The sequence below is a fragment of the Dama dama genome, chromosome 22 (assembly GCF_033118175.1).
Source record: "Dama dama isolate Ldn47 chromosome 22, ASM3311817v1, whole genome shotgun sequence".
In the NCBI taxonomy this organism is placed as follows: Eukaryota; Metazoa; Chordata; class Mammalia; order Artiodactyla; family Cervidae; genus Dama; species Dama dama.
Genome location: NC_083702.1, coordinates 59,556,122 through 59,579,988, shown reverse-complemented (window position 1 = coordinate 59,579,988; position 23,867 = coordinate 59,556,122). Strand labels below are relative to the sequence as shown.

Genomic DNA, 23,867 nt, shown 5'->3' with positions numbered 1-23,867 from the left:
AATGGTGCCCATTCAGATAATCCAAGAAAAACTTATTTTAAGATCCATAACTTTATCATGTCTATCAAATTCCTTCTGCCATTTAAAGTAACCTTCAAAGGTTTCAGGGATTAGAATATCTTTAGATGGATCATTATTCAGCATATTGTGCATGAGAACAATTGTCCAAGAAAGACATGGTCAAAATCTACAGTTATTAGTGAGTAGAGTTTATTCTAGCCCAGGTCCTGGTTGATCAAGTAAGAACAATTTACAGAGTTTTGAATTGTTAATATTCTGTCTTTAAATATTTTGTCTGATGGAATTTTCATTTTTCAAAAGAAAGACTCAATGGAACTTCTTAATTAGGCAATGTATTTTTTAGAGTTACTAAAAGAAGGTAATTTATTACATATACATGTTACACTAGTAGTTTCAAACAAACAAGAATTTTGTGAAATCAAGTAGGAATTTATTCATTAGGTTACTTTAGGGTGATTTTTCATGTTGAAGTACAGTTGATTTACAATACTGTTTTAGTTTCAGGTATATAAATAATGATTCAGTTTTATATATATATATATATATATATATATATATATGTATGTATATAAATTATTTTCCATTAAAGATTATTTCAGTTCAGTACAGTTTAGTTGCTCAGTCGGGTATGACTCTTTGTGACCCCGTGAACCTGTCCATCACCAGCTCCCAGAGTCCACCCAAACCTATGTCCATTGAGACGTTGATGCCATCTAACCATCTCGTCCTCTGTTGTCCCCTTCTCCTCCTGCCCTAAATCTTCCCCAGCATCAGGGTATTTTCAAATGAGTCAGCTCTTCCCATCAGGTGGCCAAAGTATTGGAGTTTCAACTTCAACAAAAGTCATACCAATGAATATTCAGGACTGATCTGCTTTAGGATGGACGGGTTGGATCTCCATGCAGTCCAAGGGACTTTCAAGAGTCTTCTCCAACACCACAGTTCAAAAGCACCAATTCCTCAGTGCTCAGCTTTCTCTATAGTCCAACTCTCACATCCATACATGACCACTGGAAAAACTATAGCTTTGACTAGATGGACCTTTGTTGACAAGGTAATGTCTCTGTTTTTTAATACGCTGTCTAGATTGTTCATAACTTTCCTTCCAAGGAATAAGCGTCTTTTAATTTCATGGCTGCAATCACCATCTGCAGTGATTTTGGAGCCCAGAAAAGTAAAGCCAGCCACTGTTTCCACTGTTTCCCCATCTATTTGCCATGAAATGATGGGAGCGGATGCCATGATCTCAGTTTTCTGAATGTTGAGCTTTAAGCCAAATTTTTCACTCTTCTCTTTCACTTTCATCAAGAGGCTCTTTAGTTCTTCTTCACTTTCTGCCATAAGGGTGGTGTCATCTGCATATCTGAGGTTATTGATATTTCTCCCGGCAATCTTGATTCAAGCTTGTGCTTCATCTAGTCCAGCATTTCTCATGATGTACTCTGCATACAAGTTAAATAAACAGGGTGACAACATGAATCCTTGTAGCTTATGTATTTTATATATAGGAGTTTGTATCCATCAGTCCATTTTAATGGATTGTTTAATAGAGGGAGAATAGGTGATGTCAGAAACCAAGTACCAAAATTAGCCTTAGAAAGACTACCTTATTTTTTAAATTTTTTTACATCTTCATGACTTTTTAATTTTATAACTGGAAGTTTGTACCTATCGCCACCTTCACCCACTTTGCCCACCTCCACCCCTCACCACTGGCAATCAACAGTCTGTTCTCTGTATCTATTAGCTTTGTTGTTTTATTTTTTAGAATTTAAGTATATGTGAGATCATATATTTCACTTCCTATGTCTCATTTATTTTACTTAGCATAATGGCCTCAAGGTCCATCCATGTTGTTACAAATGGCAAGATTTCATTTCTTTTTTATGACGAAATAGTCTTATGTCACATTTTCTTTACCTATTCCTCCTTTAATGGACACTTAGATTGTTTCCATGTCTTGGCTATTGTAAATGATCCTGCAATGAATGTGAGGGTGCATGTATCTTTTCAAGTTCATGTTTTTGTTTTATCTGGATAAATTCTCAGAAGTAGAAATGCTGAATCAAATGGCAGTTCCATTTTTAATTTTTTTTTGCTTTTTTTTATATAGCATTTTTTTAATTTCCACCTGATATACTTTGTGCTTCCAATTGATTGTCTTTTTTAAAGCTTTATTTTTTTAATCAAAAGATAATTGCTTTACAGAATTTTATTGTTTTCTGTCAAACCTCAACATGAATCAGCCATAGATATACAAATATCCCATCCTTTTTGAACCTCCCTCCCACATCCCTCCCCATCACACCCCCCTAGGTTGATACAGAACCCCTGTTTGAGTTTCTTGAGCCATACAGCAAATTCCTGTTGGCTATCTATTTTACATATGGTAATGTAAGTTTCCATGTTACTCTTTCCATACATCTCACCCTCTCCTCCCCTCTCCCCATGTCCATAAGTCTATTGTCTATGTCTGTTTCTCCTTTTTTTTGTAAAATTGCTCAGTTGTTTCTGACTCTTTGTGACCCCATTGACTGTAGCCTACCAACCTCCTCCAACCATGGGATTTTCCAGGCAAGTATACTGGAGTGGGTTGCTATTTCCTTCTCCAGGAGATCTTCCCAACCCAGAGATTGAACCCAGGTCTCCTGCATTATAGGCAGACACTTTACCATCTGAGCCACAAGGGAAGTCTTGTTGTCCTCTAAATAAGTTCTTCAGTACCATTTTTCTATATTCCATATATGTGCATTAGAATATAACATTTATCTTTCTCTTTCTGACTCATTTCACTCTGTATAATAGGTTCTAGGTTCATCCATCTCATCAGAACTGACTCAGATGCATTCTTTTATATGACTGAGTAATATTCCATTGTGCATATGTACCACAACTTCTTTATCTATTCATCTGTTGATGGACATATAGATTGCTTCCATGTTCTTAGCTATTGTAAGTAGTGCTGCAATGAACAATGGGATGCAAGTATCTTTTTCAACCCTGGTTTCCTCAGGGTATATGCCTCGGAGTGGGATTGCTGGGTCATGTGGTGGTTTTATTTCTAGTTCTTTAAGGAATCTCCATACTGTTTCCAAAGTGGAGGTATCAATGTACATTCCCACCAACTGTGCAAGAGCATTCCCTTTTCTCCACACCCTCTCCAGTGTTTATTGTTTGTAGACTTTTTGATGATGACCATTCTCTGTGAGGTGACATCTCATTGTGGTTTTGATTTGCAGGAGATCAGTCCTGAGTATTCATTGGAAGGACTGATGCTGAAGCTGAAACTCCAGTACTTTGGCCACCTCATGAGAAGAGCTGACTCATTAGAAAAGACTCTGATGCTGGGAGGGATTGGGGGCAGGAGGAGAAGGGGACGACAGAGGACGAGATGGCTGGATGGCATCACCAACTCTATGGGCATGGGTTTGGGTAGACTCTGGGATTTGGTGATGGACAGGGAGGCCTGGCATGCTGTGATTCATGGGGTCGCAAAGAGTCGGACACGACTGAGCAACTGAACTGTGACTAATGATGAGTGATGTTGAGCATCTTTTCATGTGTTTGTTAGACATCTGTATGTCTTCTTCGGGGAAATGTCTGTTTAGGTCTTTTTCCCACTTTCTGATTGGATTGTTTGTTTTTCTGGCATTGAGTTGTATGAGCTGCTTGTATATTTTGGAAATTAATCCTTTGTCAGTTGTTTCATTTGCTATTATTTTCTCCTCTAAAGTTTTCCTTTCACTTTGCTTATAGTTTCCTTTGTTGTGCAAAAGATTTTAAGTTTAATCGGGTCCCACTTGTTTACTTTTCTTTATTTCCATTACTCTAAGAGGTAGGTCACAGTGGATCTTGCTTTGATTTATGTCATCGAGTGTTCTGCCTATGTTTTCCACTAAAAGTTTTATAGTTTCTGGTCTTACATTTAGGTCTTTAATCAATTTTTAATTTATCTTTGTGTATGGTGTTAGGTTGGAGAAGGCAGTGGCAGCCCACTCCAGTGCACTTGCCTGGAGAATCCCAAGGACAGAGGAGCCTGGTAGGCCGCAGTCCCTGTGGTCACGAAGAGTCGGACATGACTGAGCGACCTCACGCTCACTTTTCACTTTCCTGCATTGGAGAAGGAAATGGAAACACATTCCAGCATTCTTGCCTGGAGAATCCGAGCGACGGGGGAGCCTGGTGGGCTGCCATCTATGGGGCCGCACAGAGTCGGACACGACTGAAGTGATTTAGCAGCAGCAGCAGCAAAATGTACTTACATAGAGTTTATATAGAACATTTCTGTTTATATACTTAATGAAATTGTGATGTTTTCTTTTTCAGTGGCTTGGATTGGTTTAATTTAGGCTGAAATTATTTAGGATATTTTAAGAGTTCTTGAGAATTTTTTTTTAATGATTTCATTCTCTTTTATTTTACAGGCAGAAATTCATTCACTTTCCCAAGAAATTTTAGAGACCTTGCTGTATTCAAATTTGTAATTCCTTTTTTCATATTTTATCAAGAATTTTTTAAATCTTTTTCAATTTTTGTATCTTTTGTTGTAAAATCAGATGCAGCATTGCATTTATATCTATTTGAATCTCTTAACTGTTTATATTTATATCTTGTTTCTAACTCTTAATCTTCAATATGTTGCTTTCTGTTTTTCCTCCCCATATCTGAGTGTGTAAGATTCTTTTCCTGAGTATCATAAAGAATCAGTCTGTGAAATATTTACCATAAATTTTACTGATAATTGTTTTTGCTTTTTATCTTAAACTTTCATTGTTCCATTTTGTTTCCTCTTGTATTATAGCTCTCCTAATTAAATTGCATATCAGTCCCTTTATTCTTAAGCTACTTAAAAATATTTTAATATCAAGAAAGTGTAAAGACATGAATTACTCTCAGCTACAACTTTATACATGCAAATATGCAATATATGTACAAATTTTATAATTATACATTATTTAAATATGGATTATTGGCATGCCATTGTTTGCCAGGTATGCTGTAATTTCGGTCTCAAAATTTTAATCTATTGTTAATTGACATTTGACTTATTTTAAAAGATATATTTTAACTTTAAAGAATCTGAATTTTACATCTGATCTGTGGGCTTTAAAAACTCTGCTCGTTTGCTGTTATAATGAGAGTTTAAATTACGTTAGAGAATTTGTTTTTCTCCTTCTATTTATGTTTTATCTGATGGGTAAAAATGCTCAAACTTATCCTTTTGTGGTTGGCTACATTATGTTTTAATTCTCCATTCCATTGAATGTGCATTAATAGGGTTATGTTCATGTTATTACACCATTTCTAATTTTTTTCATCATGTGACTGCTGAGATTGCATATTACATATCTTTGTGGTGTTTACATTCATTCTGCTTGGGTATATTTTTAAATATGTTTGTTCACTCATCTTCACCCTATGCAGCACTTAGTGTAGGATCACAGACATATGCTATTCTATTTTCAATATCTTTTTGTTATAAGATAATCTAAACAATGAAAATAATAATTATTAAACTATTGATAATTTTCCAGGTATGGGTGAAATAGAAGAAATGAGCAGAGAAACTCCTTTGTTAAGAGCCATGTCTTTCTTGGATGAAGGTTTGGTATAGATGAAGATACAGCTGCCATAAGTGATGGAAACTACAACTATGTGGGAAGAACAAGTTGAAAAGGCTTTTTTCCTTTGCTGAGAAGAAGAGAATCTTAGAATTGTCGTGATGATATACATGTAGGACAGAACCACACACACAACAGTCATGATGAAAGTCAAGACAGCACACACCAGAATCATTCTCTCTATGAACCATGTGTCTGAGCATGATATCTTTAGGAGGGGAGTGGCATCACAGAAAAAATGGTCAATGACATTAGAGTCACAGAATTCCAGATCGAGGCCCAGGCTACGTGGGGGAATGATGATTAACAAACCAGCCATCCAGCAGCTGATGATAAGCCGGTGGCAGACTCTGTTATTCATGATGGTCACATAATGCAGGGGTTTGCAAATGGCCACATAGCTGTCAAAGGACATAGTGGCTAGAAGAAAAAATTCTGTTATCCCGAAAAGGTAAGTAAAAAATACTTGAACAGCACAAGCAGTGTAGGTAATGACCTTGTCACCAGTTGGTATGTTGTACAGAAATCTGGGAATACAGGCAGTTGTGAATGAGATTTCCAAGAAAGAGAAATTTTGGAGAAATAAGTACATGGCTGTCCTGAGATGGCCATCCGTGAGGGTGAGGGAGATAATGGTCAGGTTCCCAGCTACACTCAACATGTAGATGAAAAAAGAAAGATGAAAGCTAGAACTTTCATTCGTGGGTCATCAGTCAGTCCCAGCAGGATGAATGTTGTTATTGTGTGGTTTCTCATCAAGGATTTCTGCTTTTGCCCAGTCATCAGGAAAAATGCAGAGATACTTGAAAAGAGTGTAATGAAGTCTAAATAAGTGCTCAACACTGGCTGTAAATGAAAGGCAAACTGACTTGACTGTCTTGAAGTGAATATCTTGTCCATGAGTAGTATTTTATTGTATATATAAATAGTTACTGTATTTTCATTCTTACTTCATCTTTCAATCAGATAATTTTATCTTTGTTCCTAATACTTTTGGCTTAGTCTGTCTATTCATGAGTTGTGGAAACTAGTGGTCAAATACTTTATAATACTTGGATAATTTTCCTAAGGTTATTCCTCAGCTTTCATCTATTACAAAGACACCAACTTCAACTGTTTTCAGCCTTCATTCAGTGCCTCCAGGGCTTGGATTTCCCTATGTTAACAAACTATTAGGAAATTACCCTGCATAATGGAGTTATTTTATGTAATTTTACATTTTACTGTCTTTATTTAAAAAATATTCTTCATACTCATCTGAGAGCAGGCTCAAATCTAACAAAAAACTTTATAATGTCCCCAAGTAAGCTTTACATTTTACAAACACTACTAGACAGAAAGAAACAGTTTTGATTTCATTCTTTGCTTGAGGACTGAAAGCTTTCCCCCAAATTAGGGGCTTCCCTGGGTCCAATGTTAGGTGAATTTGGGATGGTGTGAAAACACTCAACAGTTAAAACTTTCTTCCCTTCTCTTAGTCGTGGACACTTAGGGCATCACTGTGCTAGTGAACTCAGCTTTTCACATTCCAGGCAGTTTTCAGTGTTCTGGAATAACGTGTCCTTTTTCAAAATTAAAGTTCACCGATGAAACTCAGTTTCTCCTAGGTGTTACAAATCAAGTATTGAGAAGGTAATCGACCTTATGTTCATTTCTGTTTACTTTAATATTCTCAAGAATAAGTATTTGTATTGAAGGAGGGATGCCAAATGAGATGATAAATCATCACACTGTGTTTTACATAGGAGTGGTGATCTTCTTGTGTGTATATATATTTTTTATGTTATGATTGAAGATAAAGTAGGAATTTATTGTCTTAATATCTCTCATACTATACCAACTAATGCATAAAAATCAAACTGTCCCATGATTTTTATCTTTTCAAAGTTAATTATTTAAAAATGATCTATATCTTATAATATTTAGTTTCATTATGAAATGTCAAAATTTACATTAATAGCTCTTAGTTGATAAAGATGAATATAAAGCATTTTTTACATAGGAATTTATGGATATATCTTACAAAGACACTGAAAAATTTAAAAAAAAAACAACTATATACTTTTTTGCCAGTCAATCATAACTTCAAGTGAATGCTTAGCAACATTAGCTCTTAAGGTTAAAATATGTATCTTTCTGTTGTCTATTGCTCATAATTTCACTCTATATTAATGTGCAGCTTGAAATGCATAATTATTTCTGCTATTCATCATCAAATATTATAAAATTTTCTGCATAAATGATAGATGTCCCAAACCTAAAAAGTATTTTCTTTTATTGCTTATAGCTGAAAATAAAAGGCAATTCTAAGATTGAGAATTACCAAGGATTCTCTCAGATTTTGAAGGTCTTGACATTCTTTTGAAGGTCTTATACATTAACAAGACTGGTGTTTTTTTTTTTTTATTTAGCAGACTTACAACTTAATGAATTAATAGAAGGGTCCTTAGAGATCCAGGTTCAATGAAATCATGGAATCTTTTGTGTCATAGTGCGGGCAAAAAGCCTAAAACATGCAACTCTGAGGAGTATCCTCAGAAGAAATAAGTAGAAACAGCTTAGAGACTGGAGCACAAGGAGCAAGAGTGAGATGATGCACTGCTCTAAATATTTATTATGTCATTCAAATTACTCTGAAGATCAAAGAGCCCTGATTTTCTTTTGGTGGTGGTGCTGTGTCCAACTCTTTGTGACTCCATGGACTTGTAGTCTGCCAGGCTCCTCAATCTTTGTAATATTCCCTGCAAGAATATTTTGGTGGGTTGCCATTTACTATTCCAGGGGATCTTTCCAACCCAGGGATTGAACTCTCGTCTTCTATGTCTTTGGCATTGGCAGGCAGATTCTTTACCACTGTGTCACCTGGGAAACTCAATTTTCTATTGAATTTACCTTTTGTATGAATAATAAAATTGTTTTGAAAAGTTAATCAGATAAAATGTACATAGTATCATAATCTGGAGATAACTAATGTAAACACTTTGGAAAAGATCTTCTCAGATTATAAATCAGCAACTTTATCTGAATATATTGTATGTAATATTCAAAAATATATGAACAACAATCATCACCTGTATAATTTGCTGAAACAATTGTAAATATAAATGTAAACAGCTTTAGAGATCTATTTAACACTTCAGCTTTAATTAAATTTAATATATAATATTTTGTTACTATAATATCAAACCAAAATTTATAAGCACATTGTATAAATTTATAACTTTGTTTTTTCACATTATCAAAATGAATATATGTATATAAGCAGGGTGAGACACAGTGAAAGTTGTTCAGTCATGTCCGACTCTTTGTGATCCCATGGATTATACAGTCCATGGAATTCTCCAGGCCAGAATACTGGAGCAGGTAGCCTTTCCCTTCTCCAGGGGATCTTCCCAACCCAGGGATTGAACCCAGGTCTCCAGCGTTGCAGGCAGTTTCTTTACCAGCTGAGCCACAAGGGAAGCCCATATAACTATATATTTGATACAACAAATTTATATATTAATTTTTAAAAATTCCTTTTTTTGTAATTTTTGGAGAGCATTATTTTAGTAAAAATACTTTTGTACTTTAGCTAAATATTCCAGAAGAGAAATTTCTTCTTCAGAAATACACACAAACCAAAGGGTTAGCTCTGAGAAATGAAATACAATACCTGAAATGAGAAATTTACTGGATGACAGTAATAGAATTGTAGAGAATGAAGAATTAAAAAAAAAACCAAAAAACTTAGTTGTAACAGTAAAAGTTAAGTAAACTGAAGCAGAGAGGAAAAGTGAATATTGTGACCATAAAGGCTGCAAGCATGTCAAGTGTTAGGCAAAAAGCGTTTTTCTTTCATTGAGAGGAATAAAGAAGAATAGAAAGAACAGGATGTGGGGGAGTGAGATAAAAGGTGGGGAAAATGGAAAGAAAGGGTGATTTGGGAAGAGGCCGAGGACTGATTTCCCAAGGCAGTGACATTATGTTGAGATATGAAGGATGAACGGGATTTATCTAAAGGACAGTGCCAAGACTGAAGAACATATTTCAAGAATAAACAAGGATCTATAAATAAAATACTACAGAGACAAATGTATTATATGTGTTCAGACACAGAAGACTAGGGAGAGATACATGAGAGGTAATGAAGAACTTAATATCTAAGAGTATTAATTTTCCTTGAGAACTCATATGAAGGTTCATCTTTTTTATTCTTTCTCACTGTACATTACCGACCTCTGATCAATAAATAACCTGAGTTTTCCATCAATTTTTTCAGTTGAGTTTTATTGAAATTTGGTCTTTGTGCAAGACCTACCTTTATAACTGGTGTTTCTGTATGTATTTCAGTACTTAATCTGCCTTTTCCTAAAAGTTTTTTTTAATTTTTTTAATTTCCATTTTTATTATAAATTTCCATTCAAGAAGCTACCTTCAGTTCTGGAATGTTAGCCTTCCTCCTTGATAACAAAGTACATTTATTTTTTATACGGACTATATTTTTTTTATTTTTAGCAAACATTTAAAATTTTTTTTTATTGAAGTACAATTGGTTTGCAAAGTTGTGTTAGTTTCAAGTGTACAGCAAAGTGATGCAATTACACATACATATATATATATATTGTTTTTCATATTCTTTTCCATTATAGCTTGTTACAGAATATTGGATATAGTTCCCTATGCTTATGTTAGGACCTTGTTGTTTATTTTATTATTATCCTATGCAAAAACCCAAAGAACCAATTTGGCTAACCCAATATACATAGTAGTTTGTATATGCAAATCACTTTTTATTGAGGTATAATTGAGATAAAACCCTGCACTAGTTTCAGGTGTACAACATGATGATTTGACATTTGTATATAATGTGAAGTGATCACCACAGTAAGTGTAATTAATATCTGTCACCATACATAATAATAGAATTTTTTTGTGTAATGAGAATTCTCAAAATTTTAGAAAGTCTTTTTATACTTATTTGAATAATGGTCCTGATAGTTATGCAGATGACAACATCTCTCTCTTGTTCTCTATCATTATCATCAACTCTCATGCACTTGTATAGTTGAACTGTTTGTTGAATAGGTGACACTGGTCTGAAGGTATAATTCTGCTTGTTTTTCTAGACAATCTCTTTAATGAGAGATGGTACCTTGCACATGTATTTTGCAACAGGGGGGGAAATGAACTAGTTATGAGCTGTTAAGGCTGCAGGGCCAAAAATGCTTTTAGGCACTTAGTGTGACTACTGTGATGACCACAAGATACAGAATCATTTAGAAACTTAAGACCCATTAATCTAGTGTTTCCATAATTATTTATGGTGAAGTACCAGCATTTACCTTCAATGTGATGCATACTCATATTTTTGTAAAAACAGTAAAAATATAAAATGGCATAACATACTGGTTCAAATTTTTTATTGTTAGATTCACTAATAATTTTGTCACTTTGCTTTTATTTATTTATTTTTATTAGTTGGAGGCTAATTACTTCACAACATTTCAGTGGGTTTTGTCATACATTGATATGAATCAGCCATAGATTTACACGTATTCCCCATCCCGATCCCCCCTCCCACCTCCCTCTCCACCCCATTCCTCTGGGTCTTCCCAGTGCACCAGGCCCAAGCACTTGTCTCATGCATCCCACATGGGCTGGTGATCCGTTTCACCATAGATAATATACATGCTGTTCTTTCAAAACATCCCACCCTCACCTTTTCCCACAGAGTTCAAAAGTCTGTTCTGTACTTCTGTGTCTCTTTTTCTGTTCTGCATATAGGGTTATCATTACCATCTTTCTAAATTCCATATATATGTGTTAGTATGCTGTAATGTTCTTTATCTTTCTGGCTTACTTCACTCTGTATAATGGGCTCCAGTTTCATCCATCTCATCAGAACTGATTCAAATGAATTTTTTTTAATGGCTGAGTAATATTCCATGGTGTATATGTACCACAGCTTCCTTATCCATTCGTCTGCCGATGGGCATCTAGGTTGCTTCCATGTCCTGGCTATTATAAACAGTGCTGCAATGAACATTGGGGTGCACGTGTCTCTTTCAGATCTGGTTTCCTCAGTGTGTATGCCCAGAAGTGGGATTGCTGGGTCATATGGCAGTTCTATTTCCAGTTTTTTAAGAAATCTCCACATTGTTTTCCATAGTGGCTGTACCAGTTTGCATTCCCACCAACAGTGTAAGAGGATTCCCTTTTCTCCACACCCTCTCCAGTATTTATTACTTGTAGACTTTTGGATAGCAGCCATCCTGACTGGCGTGTAATGGTACCTCATTGTGGTTTTGATTTGCATTTCTCTAATAATGAGTGATATTGAACATCTTTTCATGTGTTTGTTAGCCATCTGTATGTCTTCTTTGGAGAAATGTCTGTTTAGTTCTTTGGCCCATTTTTTGATTGGGTCATTTATTTTTCTGGAATTGAACTGCAGGAGTTGCTTGTATATTTTTGAGATTAATCCTTTGTCTGTTTCTTCATTTGCTATTATTTTCTCCCAATCTGAGGGCTGTCTTTTCACCTTACTTATAGTTTCCTTTGTTGTGCAAAAGCTTTTAAGTTTCATTAGGTCCCATTTGTTTAGTTTTGCTTTTATTTCCAATATTCTGGGAGGTGGGTCATAGAGGATCTTGCTGTGATTTATGTTGGAGAGGGTTTTGCCTATGTTCTCCTCTAGGAGTTTTATAGTTTCTGGTCTTACATTTAGAACTTTAATCCATTTTGAGTTTATTTTTGTGTGTGGTATTAGAAGTGTTCTAGTTTCATTCTTTTACAAGTGGTTGACCAGTTTTCCCAGCACCACTTGTTAAAGAGGTTGTCTTTTTTCCATTGTATATCCTTGCCTCCTTTGTCAAAGATAAGGTGCCCATAGGTTCGTGGATTTATCTCTGGGCTTTCTATTCTGTTCCATTGATCTATATTTCTGTCTTTGTGCCAGTACCATACTGTCTTGATGTCTGTGGCTTTGTAGTAGAGTCTGAAGTCAGGCAAGTTGATTCCTCCAGTTCCATTCTTCTTTCTCAAGATTACTTTGGCTATTCGAGGATTTTTGTATTTCCATACAAATTGTGAAATTATTTGTTCTAGTTCTGTGAAAAATACCATTGGTAGCTTGATAGGGATTGCATTGAATCTACAGATTGCTTTGGGTAGAATAGCCATTTTGACAATATTGATTCTTCCAATCCATGAACATGGTATATTTCTCCATCTGTTTGTGTCCTCTTTGATTTCTTTCATTGGCATTTTATAGTTTTCTATGTATAGGTCTTTGTTTCTTTAGGTAGATATACTCCTAAGTATTTTATTCTTTTTGTTGCAATGGTGAATGGTATTGTTTCCTTAATTTCTCTTTCTGTTTTTTCATTGTTAGTATATAGGAATGCAAGGGATTTCTGTGTGTTAATTTTATATCCTGCAACTTTGCTATATTCATTGATTAGTTCTAGTAATTTTCTGGAAGAGTCTTTAGGGTTTTCTATGTAGAGGATCATGTCATCTGCAAGTCACTTTGCTTTTAAAGTATATAAAGTTTACTTTCTATTTTTGTACTTATTGTGCATCAGAATAGTTTGTTGATCAGCTCTCATCCTACACTAAACATGACACCAAACTGTCCTGATAACCTGAATCTGCAATTTCAATATTTTCCTATTTCTTTGAGAAAAATGCAATTCTTTTGATTTATTCATTGAATGCTTGCTTCACTTGCTTGTTCCTCAGGGTGTATATAAAGGGGTTTAGCATTGCAGCAATGGAAGCGGTGAGCACTGACACACCTTTATTAATGTGCACTTCTTTTGCTGAAGATTTAATGTAAGTGAAAGTGCAGCTGCCATAGGTGATGGATACAACAATCATGTGGGAAGAATAAGTGAAAAAAACCTTTTTCCTTTGCTGGGCAGAGGGAAATTTTAGGGCTGTGTTTATGATGTACATGTAGGAAAGAACTACACACACAAGGGTCATGATGAAGGTCATCACAGCACAGGCTATAACCATCTGCTCTATGAACCATGTGTTTGAACAAGAGATCTTGAAGATAAGAGACACATCACAGTGAAAATGATCAAAGACGTTAGAATCACAGAACTCCAGATTTGAGCCTAGACTAATTGGGGAGGGTTGTGATAAACAGCCCTCCAGCCCAGCAACTGAGGACAAACCTTCTGCAGACTTTGCTGCTCATGATGGTGACATAATGCAATGGTTTGTAGACGACCACATAGTGGTCATAGGACATGAAGGCCAGGAGAAAAAATTTAGTTGCTCCAAAAATGTTGACAAAAAGTAGTTGACTAGCACAAGCATTGTAAGTAATGGTCTTGTCTCCAGTAGACATGCTATAAAGGAATCTGGGAATACGGATGGTAGTGAATGAGATCTCTAAGAAAGAGAAATTTTGGAGGAAAAAGTACATGGCAGATTTAAGCTGTGAATTCACTAAGGTGAGGGAGATGATTGTCAGATTGCCAGTTACACTCAACATACATACAGTTTGAGTGTAACTCAAGCAGAAATATAAATACCAGAACTTGGAATTGTGGGTCATCAGTCAATCCCATCAGGATGAATGTTGTTAGTCTTGTATGGTTTCTCATCACAGGCTCCTGACTTCAGCCCAGTCTGTTTATAAAATTGAGATTAATATTGAAAAACTGGTACCAAAATCGTGTCATCAATGGGTATTAGCCAAGCAACTTCTCTTAAAGTGGTTCGCAGAGATTTTCATCCTTAACTTAACAATGAATTGTGAACAGATATCTATCTTCACCTCTAACTGATATGTATTCCATGGTTGGTTAAGGGAATGTTTTCTCAAAATTGCTTTTACTATATGAGAGAGCTTATTTTTATAACTCTTTCCACATTCTCAAGTTATTTTTTCAGTTTATCTTACATTGTGATACACTTGTTTAATTCTGTCTCAGCCATAGAAGCAGAAGAGATCGTTGATGTAGGTGATTTCACTGGTAGTCTGATAGCCCTTTTTTTCCCAATAATTCTTCAATTCACTTTTAACTCACTATTTTGCTTCTTCTCACTCACCAAGATTTTGCTCTAAAATGTTAGAGCTCAAGACACATCTACCATGTATGTTTATCTCTCTGTAGTTTTTCACACGTGCATGGGATACCAAGAAAGTTTGCTTTGGATGTTCAAAAAATAATGTTACATTGAGATAACTTAGTTTTACCAATGCATAAGCAGGCCAACACGCTTTTCATATATTTATTTCATTACTTGTCTTAACTTTGTAAAAACATCTTTTCAGAAAATATGAAATCATCTTAGCTTTCAGAGGCAAGCGTCAGTCTGTCATTCTGATAAGTTGAGGATAAATGACCAAGATGAACATACTTATTCTTCTGGTAATCATAGCTTCAGATACGCATTTCACTCCCAAATTCCTCAAGGTGATGGTAGCTGAGCAGGAATGTGTCAAATTAAAAGGAGTAAAAATAGGTAGGTGCACTGCCAATCACTGTTTTTTTAGGAAACAACACTCACACATTCACAGGCAGAGGTTTCCAAGTTTTCTGTCTCTAAAACATTTAGAGATTTCCTCAGGATTTTGGTCCCACTGAAACCTGACAATGTTTGCTTGTACTCTAAGTAAAAAGGCTGGCATGTACACGATCTCACTCTGTTTTTTAGGGAGTTTGATGATATGATTCCTTTGAAATACTATCATTCTTTTAATGTACCATAACTAAGTGAATAAACACTTAGGTCCTTGGTGACTGGTTCAAAAGTCATTAAGGAATTTAGCATGTAATTACTTTGGGGGAAAGAAATACTCCTGAAGGAACAATGGGAACAGTTTTCTTAGAGACAGAAATAAACATGAACTTCATCATAGACCCTTTTAATTATAGGGGACACTTTTCCTTATTTATTAGTTTTTATGACTTTAATTTTAAAAATAAATATTCACAAAGAAAATACATGTATGATCATACATAGTAAACAGTTAGCTATTGTTGATATCTGTATGTATACACCTAGATATATTATTTTACACATTACTATGCCCCAACCAGTAACACTGAAGAAGCTGAAGTTGAATGGTTCTATGAAGACCTACAAGACCTTTTAGAACTAACACCGCCAAAAAATGTCCTTTTCATTGTAGGGGACTGGAATGCAAAAGTAGGAAGTTAAGAAACACCTGGAGTAACAGGCAAACTTGGCCTTGGAGTACAGAATGAAGCAGGACAAAGGCTAATAGAGTTTTGCCAAGAGAATACACTGGTCGTAGCAAACACCTTCTTCCAACAACACAAGAGAACACTCTACACATGGACATCACCAGATGGTCAACATCAAAATCAGATTGATTCTATTCTTTGCAGCCAAAGATGGAGAAGCTCTATACAGTCAGCAAAAACAAGACTGGGAGCTGACTGTAGCTCAGATCATGAACTCCTTATTGCCAAATTCAGACTTAAACTGAAGGGAGTTGGGATAACCACTAGACCATTCAGGTATGAACTAAATCAAATCCCTTATGAATATACAGTGGAAGTGAGAAATAGATTTAAGGGACTAGATCTGATAGACAGAGAGCCTGATGGAGCTTCATGACATTGTACAGGAGACAGGGATCAAGACCATCCCCATGGAAAAGAAATGCAAAAAAGGCAAAATGGTTGTCTGAGGAGGCCATACAAATAGCTGTGAAATGAAGAGAAGCTAAAAGCAAAGGAGAAAAGGAAAGATATTCCCATTTGAATGCAGAGTTCCAAAGAATAGCCAGTTAAGATAAGAAAGCCTTCCTCAGTGATCAATGAAAAGAAATAGAGGAAACCAATAGAATGGGAAAGACTAGAGATCTCTTCAAGAAAATTAGAGATACCAAGGGAATATTTCAGGCAAAAGTGGGTTCGACAAAGGACAGAAATGGTATGGACCTAACAGAAGCAGAAGATAGTAAGAAGAGGTGGCAAGAATACACAGAAGAACTGTACAAAAAAGATCTTCACGAGCCAGATAATCACAATGGTGTGATCACTCACCTACAGCCAGACATCCTGGAATGTGAAGTCAAGTGGGCCTTAGAAAGCATCATTTCGAACAATGCTAGTGGATATGATGGAATTCCAGTTGAGCTATTTCAAATCCTGAAAGATGATGCTATGAAAGTGCTACTCTCAATATGCCAGCAAATTTGGAAAACTCAGCAGTGGCCACAGGACTGGGAAAGGCCAGTTTTCATACCAATACCTAAGAAAGGCAATCCCAAAGAATGCTCATACTGCCGCACAATTACGCTCATCTCACCTGCTAGTAAAGTAATGCTAAAAATTCTCCAAGCCAGGCTTCAGCAATGCATGAACTGAGAACTTCCAGATGTTCAAGCTGGTTTTAGAAAAGGCAGAGGAACCAGAGATCAAATTGCCAATATCCGCTGGATCATAAAAAAAAACAAGAGATTTCCATCTATTTCTGCTCTATTGACTACGCCAAAATCTTCGACTGTATGGATCACAATAAACTGTGGAAAATTCTGAAGGAGATGGGAATACCAGGCCACCTGACCTGCCTCTTGAGAAACCTGTATGCAAGTCAGGAAGCAACAGTTAGAACTGGACATGGAACAACAGACTGGTTCCCCATAGGAAAAGGAGTACGTCAAGGCTGTATATTGTCACCCTGCTTATTTAACTTATATGCAGAGTACATCATGAGAAATGCTGGGCTGGAAGAAGCACAGGCTGGAATCAAGATTGCTGGGAGAAATATCAATAACCTCAGATATGCAGATGACACCACCCTTGGCAGAAAGTGAAGAGGAACTAAAAAGCCTCTTGATGAAAGTGAAAGAGGAGAGTGAAAAAGTTGGCTTAAAGTTTAACATTTAGAAAACTAAGATCCTGGCATCTGATGGGGAGACAGTGGAAACAGTGTCAGACTTTATTTTGCGGGGTTCCAAAATCACTGCAGATGGTGATTGCAGCCATGAAATTAAAAGACGCTTACTCCTTGGAAGGAAAGTTATGATCAACCTAGAAAGCATATTAAAAAGCAGAGACATTACTTTGCCAACAAAGGTCTGTCTGGTCAAGGCTATTGTTTTTCCAGTGGTCATGTATGGATGTGAGAGTTGGACTGTGAAGAAAGCTGAGCACCAAAAAATTGATGCTTTTGAACTATGGTGTTGGAGAAGACTCTTGAGAGTCCCTTGGACTGCAAGGAGATCCAACCAGTCCATCCTGAAGGAGATAAGTCCTGGGTGTTCACTGGAAGGACTGATGCTGAAGCTGAAACTCCAGTACTTTGGTCACCTCATGTGAAGAGTTGAAAAGACTCTTTTTGAAAAAGATCCTGATGCTTGGAGGGATTGGGGGCAGGATGAGAAGGGGACGGCAGAGGATGAGATAGCTGGATGGCATCACCGACTTGATGGGCATGAGTTTGAGTAAACTCCGGGAGTTGGTGATGGACAGGGAGGCCTGGCGAGCTGTGATTCATGGGGTCGCAAAGAGTCGGACACGACTGAGTGACTGAACTGAACTAAACTGATGCACATTTATTAAAGACATTTAAAGTAGGAAAGTATTTGTAAAAGTTAATCATAAACTGTGATTTTTCAGATTTATAAACACAAGTAACCAAGTATCACTTCAATAATTCATACAAGTTTTAGCAGAAAAATTCCTGGTGTATAGTGTTCATTTTCTGAATACTTCATTAGTATTTAAAACCATCTTTGGCTTTGAAAACTTGTTTACTCTTCATTAAAATTACTACAAGGTATTCATTGTATGGACTTATTCACTATTTCATTATTTGCTATTAATTTATTCTTTATTTTTAACAATTATCCAATTTCCACAAAATAATCCTTTAGAAAATATAATGAAAATGTATCATAAATTATTTCCAAATGGCATTCACTATGCATGCATCATTATTAGGATTTTGTTTTGTATTGCAAAGTGCTATCCCAAAAGCGAACACAAAAACTTTGCCAGTCTCAAGCCCACTCACAGGGACTTTCCCCAGTCCCTAGACACTGTCTAAGCCCAACCCACTTCTACCTCATTCAATTCAAACTGTACCTGTTTGAACTCATCCTGGCCTCCTCAGAAGTCCCTAGTGAGTAAAGCTTTCAAATTATCTTTATGTGTGGAGTATTAACTGTTGACATCAGACACAAAATTAGGAGGGAATTCATTTTATAATTAAATATCAGACACCAGGAGGACAATTCTGGTAGACTGTTTGTTATATTGGTAGTCCCCAATGTACATGCTGATGGAAGTTTAAGTATTTAATATTTCTTTTTGAAAATATATGCATTTAAAACTTGAATTTTCTTACAAATATGGAATTTTCTTGTAGTCCAGTACATTTTCTAAACTCCCACCTGCTTTTCTACTACTAACCCACAAGCTATGTGTAAGTGGTTACATAATTTCAAATATTTCATGGCTTTCTAGTAATCTTTTATTGAAATGTTAATTTTTAGTTCAATTCCATTTTGGCTATATAATGTAATCTAAGTTACTTCAATACTTGGATATTTGTTAAGACAAAGGTCCAACATATATTCTATGTTATGAGTGTTCCTTGTGCAATTTGAAAAAAAAAATGTATATTATACTCTTACTGGTAGGGGGTTCTCTAAATGTCAATCATAATAGGTTTTAGTGTTTTTCAAACTTCTTATGTCTGTACTAAACTCAGTACAGATGTATGCTTCATCAGCTATAAATCTTGTTCAAACTTTATAATTCTGGATCTTTCTGTTTTTCTTTTATTCTATCAATTTTAATTTCATGTATTTCAATGTTGTTAACTGCAAAAAAATAATTTATATAATCTTTTTGAGTTTAACATTGTATATTATGAAAAGTATCTCTTTATTGATTATAATATGTCTTTGAAGTCTACCTTATCTCATATTTATACACCTCAATCAGCTTTCTTTTGTTGGTATTTGCATGGGTCTATCTATCTATATTTTTCTTTCTGTCTCTTCCTACAGATTGTCTCCTGTAAGTAGCATATGGTTGAATCTTATCTTTCAATCCAGCCTCACAATCTTTGGATTTAATTGGCATATATTTCTTTAATATTTTGAAAATCTTAAATTTTTGAAATCATTTTAGATTTACAAGAAAAGTTACAAGAATATGTAACTTCACTCGGATTTCTTGATTTTTTAAACATGTTGAGTTCTCTCACTCTCTTTCTCCTCCCTTCTCAGAGCCCTTACTTTGTGACTGCAAATTTTCAGGTTATAATGAACCCTGCAGATATAGTTCATTAAACATATGTCTAGGAAATGAATATTTTAAAACGCATCAGTAGGACAAAAATCTGCCAGTTTTTGTCCACGTTTATTCTTGCTTTTTCAGGAAGAATTTTTGCTGATCTTTTCACACCGCCATTCTGGAAGGCTCACCTTCTATGAAATTGGTGTTTAGTGACTAAGTCATGTCCAAATCTCTGAGACCCCATGGGCTGTAGCCTGCCAGCTTCCTCTGTCCATGGAATTTCCCAGGCAAGAATACTGGAGTGGGTTGTCATTCCCTTCTCCAGGGGATCTTCCTGACCCAGAGGTTGAACTCATGTCTCCTGCATTGGCAGGCAGATTCTTTACCACTGAGCCACCTGGCAAAACCTGATGAAATTACTGTAGCTCATATCAATCAGGTAGTGTAAATTCTCCACATATGTTAATCATGTTTAAAATTATCTTGATTCTACTAGGTCCTTGCATTTTCTGTATGAATTTTAATATCAATTCATCAATTTCGACAAAAATCCTGCTTGGAATTTGAAGGAGGATGCTTTGAATCTATGGGTTAAAAAAATAGTCTTTCAATCCAAGGAAGTGGTCTGTATCTCTATTTCTTAGGTTTGACTTATCTCAGTGATGTTTTGTATTTTTAGTGTAGATTTTGTTGCTGTTCAGTCACTAAATTGTGTCTGACTGTGCGACCCCATGAACTGCAGCACACCAGGGTTCCCTGTCCTTCACTATCTCCTGGAGTTTGCTCAAATTCATGTCCACTGAGTTGGTGGACATGAATCTAACCATGTCATTCTCTGCCACCCTCTTCTCCTTTTGCCTTCACTCTTTCCCAGAATAAGGGTCTTTTCCAATGAATTGGCACTTTGCATCAGGTGGCTAAAGTCTTGGAGCTCAGCTCCAGCATCAGTCCCTCCAATGAATATTCAGAGTTGATTCCTTTAGGATTGACTGGTTTGATCTCCCTGCTGTCCAAGGGACTCTTCTCTAGCACCACAATTTGAAAACATCAGTTCTTTGGTGCTCAGCCTTCTTTATGATCCAGCTCTCACATCCATACATGACTACTGGAGACACCATAGCTTTTACTGTATGTATGGACCTTTGTCGGCAAAGTGATGTCTTTGATTAGATGCCTTTTGTTAAATTCATTCCAAAGGCATTTTAGGTTATTTTGAATTTTCAGAATTTTGTTTTCAGATTGTTTGTTGCTAGTATGTAGAAATACAGTTAATTTTTGTTCACTGACTTTTCATTCTGTGCCCTTGCTATGTTTTCTTAGTTCTAACAGTATTTTTGGTATTCTTGTCTACATAAACAAGCATGTTATTTGTCAATAAAATAGTTCCACCTATTAAAAAAAATCTCCATGTGTTTAATTTTTATTCTTATGAAATTTTGCTATGGCTCTCTTTTTCTTATTCCTGATCTTAGGTTGAAAGCATTGCCCTTTTTAATTTTTTTGTTTTTGCTATTAATTGTAATATTAGCTGTATGCTTTTCATTCTACTCTATTTTTTATTTAAACATTTGTACTGAAATATATGCATATTAAAAGTTTACATATTATACCTGAATTTCAAGATTGATTTTCACAAGTTTACCAAGAATAAACAACCAAAATAACCAGGATAAAAATCTAAAATATTTCTGACAGCCCAGGATTTTTGAAAATGTTACTCTATCTGTATTGCTTTGTCATACCTCATTTTACCACACTTGTATATATTATTCCTTCATTGTTTATTCTCTCTGCTGATCTATTTGTTTATTCTTACACCAATGCCACACTATTGGCATGTCTTCATTAATCTTGATGATTTCTCAAATATTTTTCTATTTTATTAGTTTCCACCTTAGTCTTTTCACATACCCTCCACTCTGTTTGAGTCTGCAGTGCTCTTCTTTTTAATGGGATTTTTATATTTAATTTTTTTCTGGTTTTATTGAGATACAGTTGATATGCCACACTGGATGGCAAGTTTATGACATTCAGTGTAAAGACTTAAATATATTGTGAAATGATTACTACAAAAGTTTAGTGAACATCCATCTCATATAGATACAAAATATGTTTTTTTCCTTTTTGATGAAAACTCTTAGGATCACTCTCTTAACAATTTTCAAATATGCCTTACAACGGTGTTAGCATCATGTTCTTCATTTGCCTCTGCTCTCCCTTCATTTGCCTCTGATAACCACAAATATGATCTCTTTCTCTATGAGGTTGACTTCTTTGTTTTGTTTTTGTTTCTTAATTCCACAAAAAAATGAGATTATACAGTATTTGTCTATTTCTGACTTATTTCACTTAACATAATACCCTCAAGGTCTAGTCATGCTGTTGCAAGTGATATGATTTCCCACTGTTTATGGATGAATAACATTCCATTGTATAATGTACAATATTTACACATTCAAAGAGTTTATCTTTTCACATTTATATCTTTATTGAACTGATATTAACAAAATAAACTGCAACTTCATTTCTTTCACTTAGCAACAAATATTTAATGATCTTTCATTCAATTGTAGGATCAAATGTATTTGAAAAAAAATTTCTTTATACTCAAATATATGTATATATATGCATATATATTTACTGAAGCTCTCATATTTCATGTGATTTTATGATGAAGGTTTAATTTTTTTGTTTGTTTTCTTCTACCCATTCTTCTTTCTGATTGCATCACTTAGTTTCTGCTTCAGATATCCTGCATTAAAATTTATCTTGTTTTAATGTTCTACTTGCTTAATGACTGTACACAAATAAAGTAATATGTGATTCTACAATACATAATCTATAATTACTTATAGATTGCTTATTCCAAAATATGTAAATACACATGTACATGTGCATATTAAAAATTTCCCATTGCTTATTGCTATGATTGTCTACTGATTTTTAAATAATTTTCATTTTTTCATCTAGAAACCAAATTCCCTCATGAATTGCACTATTTCTCTATTAGAGTTTCTTGAGTTTTCTGAATATGTAAGAATTTCCTCAAGATTTTAAAAAAATATCAAATTTCATCAATTTTAAGACATCACTTTAAGACATACAATTTTACTGTGTATTACTGTTGAAAACAAAATGTTACTGATTAAACTGAACCATGATTGATATCATTCATTGTATGACATATAATAACTTCATTTCAGAAAAGCAAAATTTGAATAAGACTTTGAAATCAACCAAATGCAATCGTTTATTTATTCTCCCTCATATTTTTCCTAACTATTTTGTTTTCTTATGTTATTGTTTGTCCCAGATCTTCCAATTACGTATCCAGTATTTGTTTTTTACTCATTACATTCATTGGAGTGGGATTTAGCTATGCTGTTGGACTTTTCAAAGAACTGATTTTAATCTCTTTAGCTTACTTAACTAACTTCATTTTCTACCCACAGTAAGTTACATTTTCCATTTACTTTTGTTAATTCTTCATTTTTTTTTCTTTTCATTTTATTCAGATGAGTACAAATTCCCCTCTTTGGGGCTAGTTTACATTTTTTTTTTTAAATAATGAATAATTTAAGTTAACAGAATTCTTGTTGACCACAGCTTTTTCAGTGTTCCAAATCTGTGATGTTACGTCTGTATTTCATTGCTTTCCTGATAGTAATTAGTTGATTTGGTGTAAAAGCTATAATTTCCAAGGAATTACATTTGTGTGGATTTTTCAACTTGTTGTATCTAATAATTTAGATTTTATGATAGAATCTGGAATATGAAAGCTTACTTGGTGTTAGATGTTGGCACAGGTATCAAATGTACTGGGGAATGTCTTTCCCTTGACTCACAGCTGTGTAAGCTGCAGATAATACTTCTCAGGAAAAAATGTAATCTTTCCATGAAAATAAGTATGGTTTACTAATTCAAACTTTAATTAAATGTGCATCTATTGTGTCCCAAGTGCTCTTACTACAGTAATCCTGAGACTTCAGCCTTAAGC

General features: G+C 35.0%; 2 pseudogenes; both read right to left on the bottom strand.

Annotated features, from left to right (window-relative positions):
• Positions 1-5,532: 5,532 nt before the first annotated feature.
• Positions 5,533-6,398, bottom strand: LOC133043168 (olfactory receptor 6C2-like; annotated as a pseudogene).
• A 6,897-nt stretch (positions 6,399-13,295) lies between these two features.
• Positions 13,296-14,245, bottom strand: LOC133043388 (olfactory receptor 6C2-like; annotated as a pseudogene).
• Positions 14,246-23,867: the final 9,622 nt, after the last annotated feature.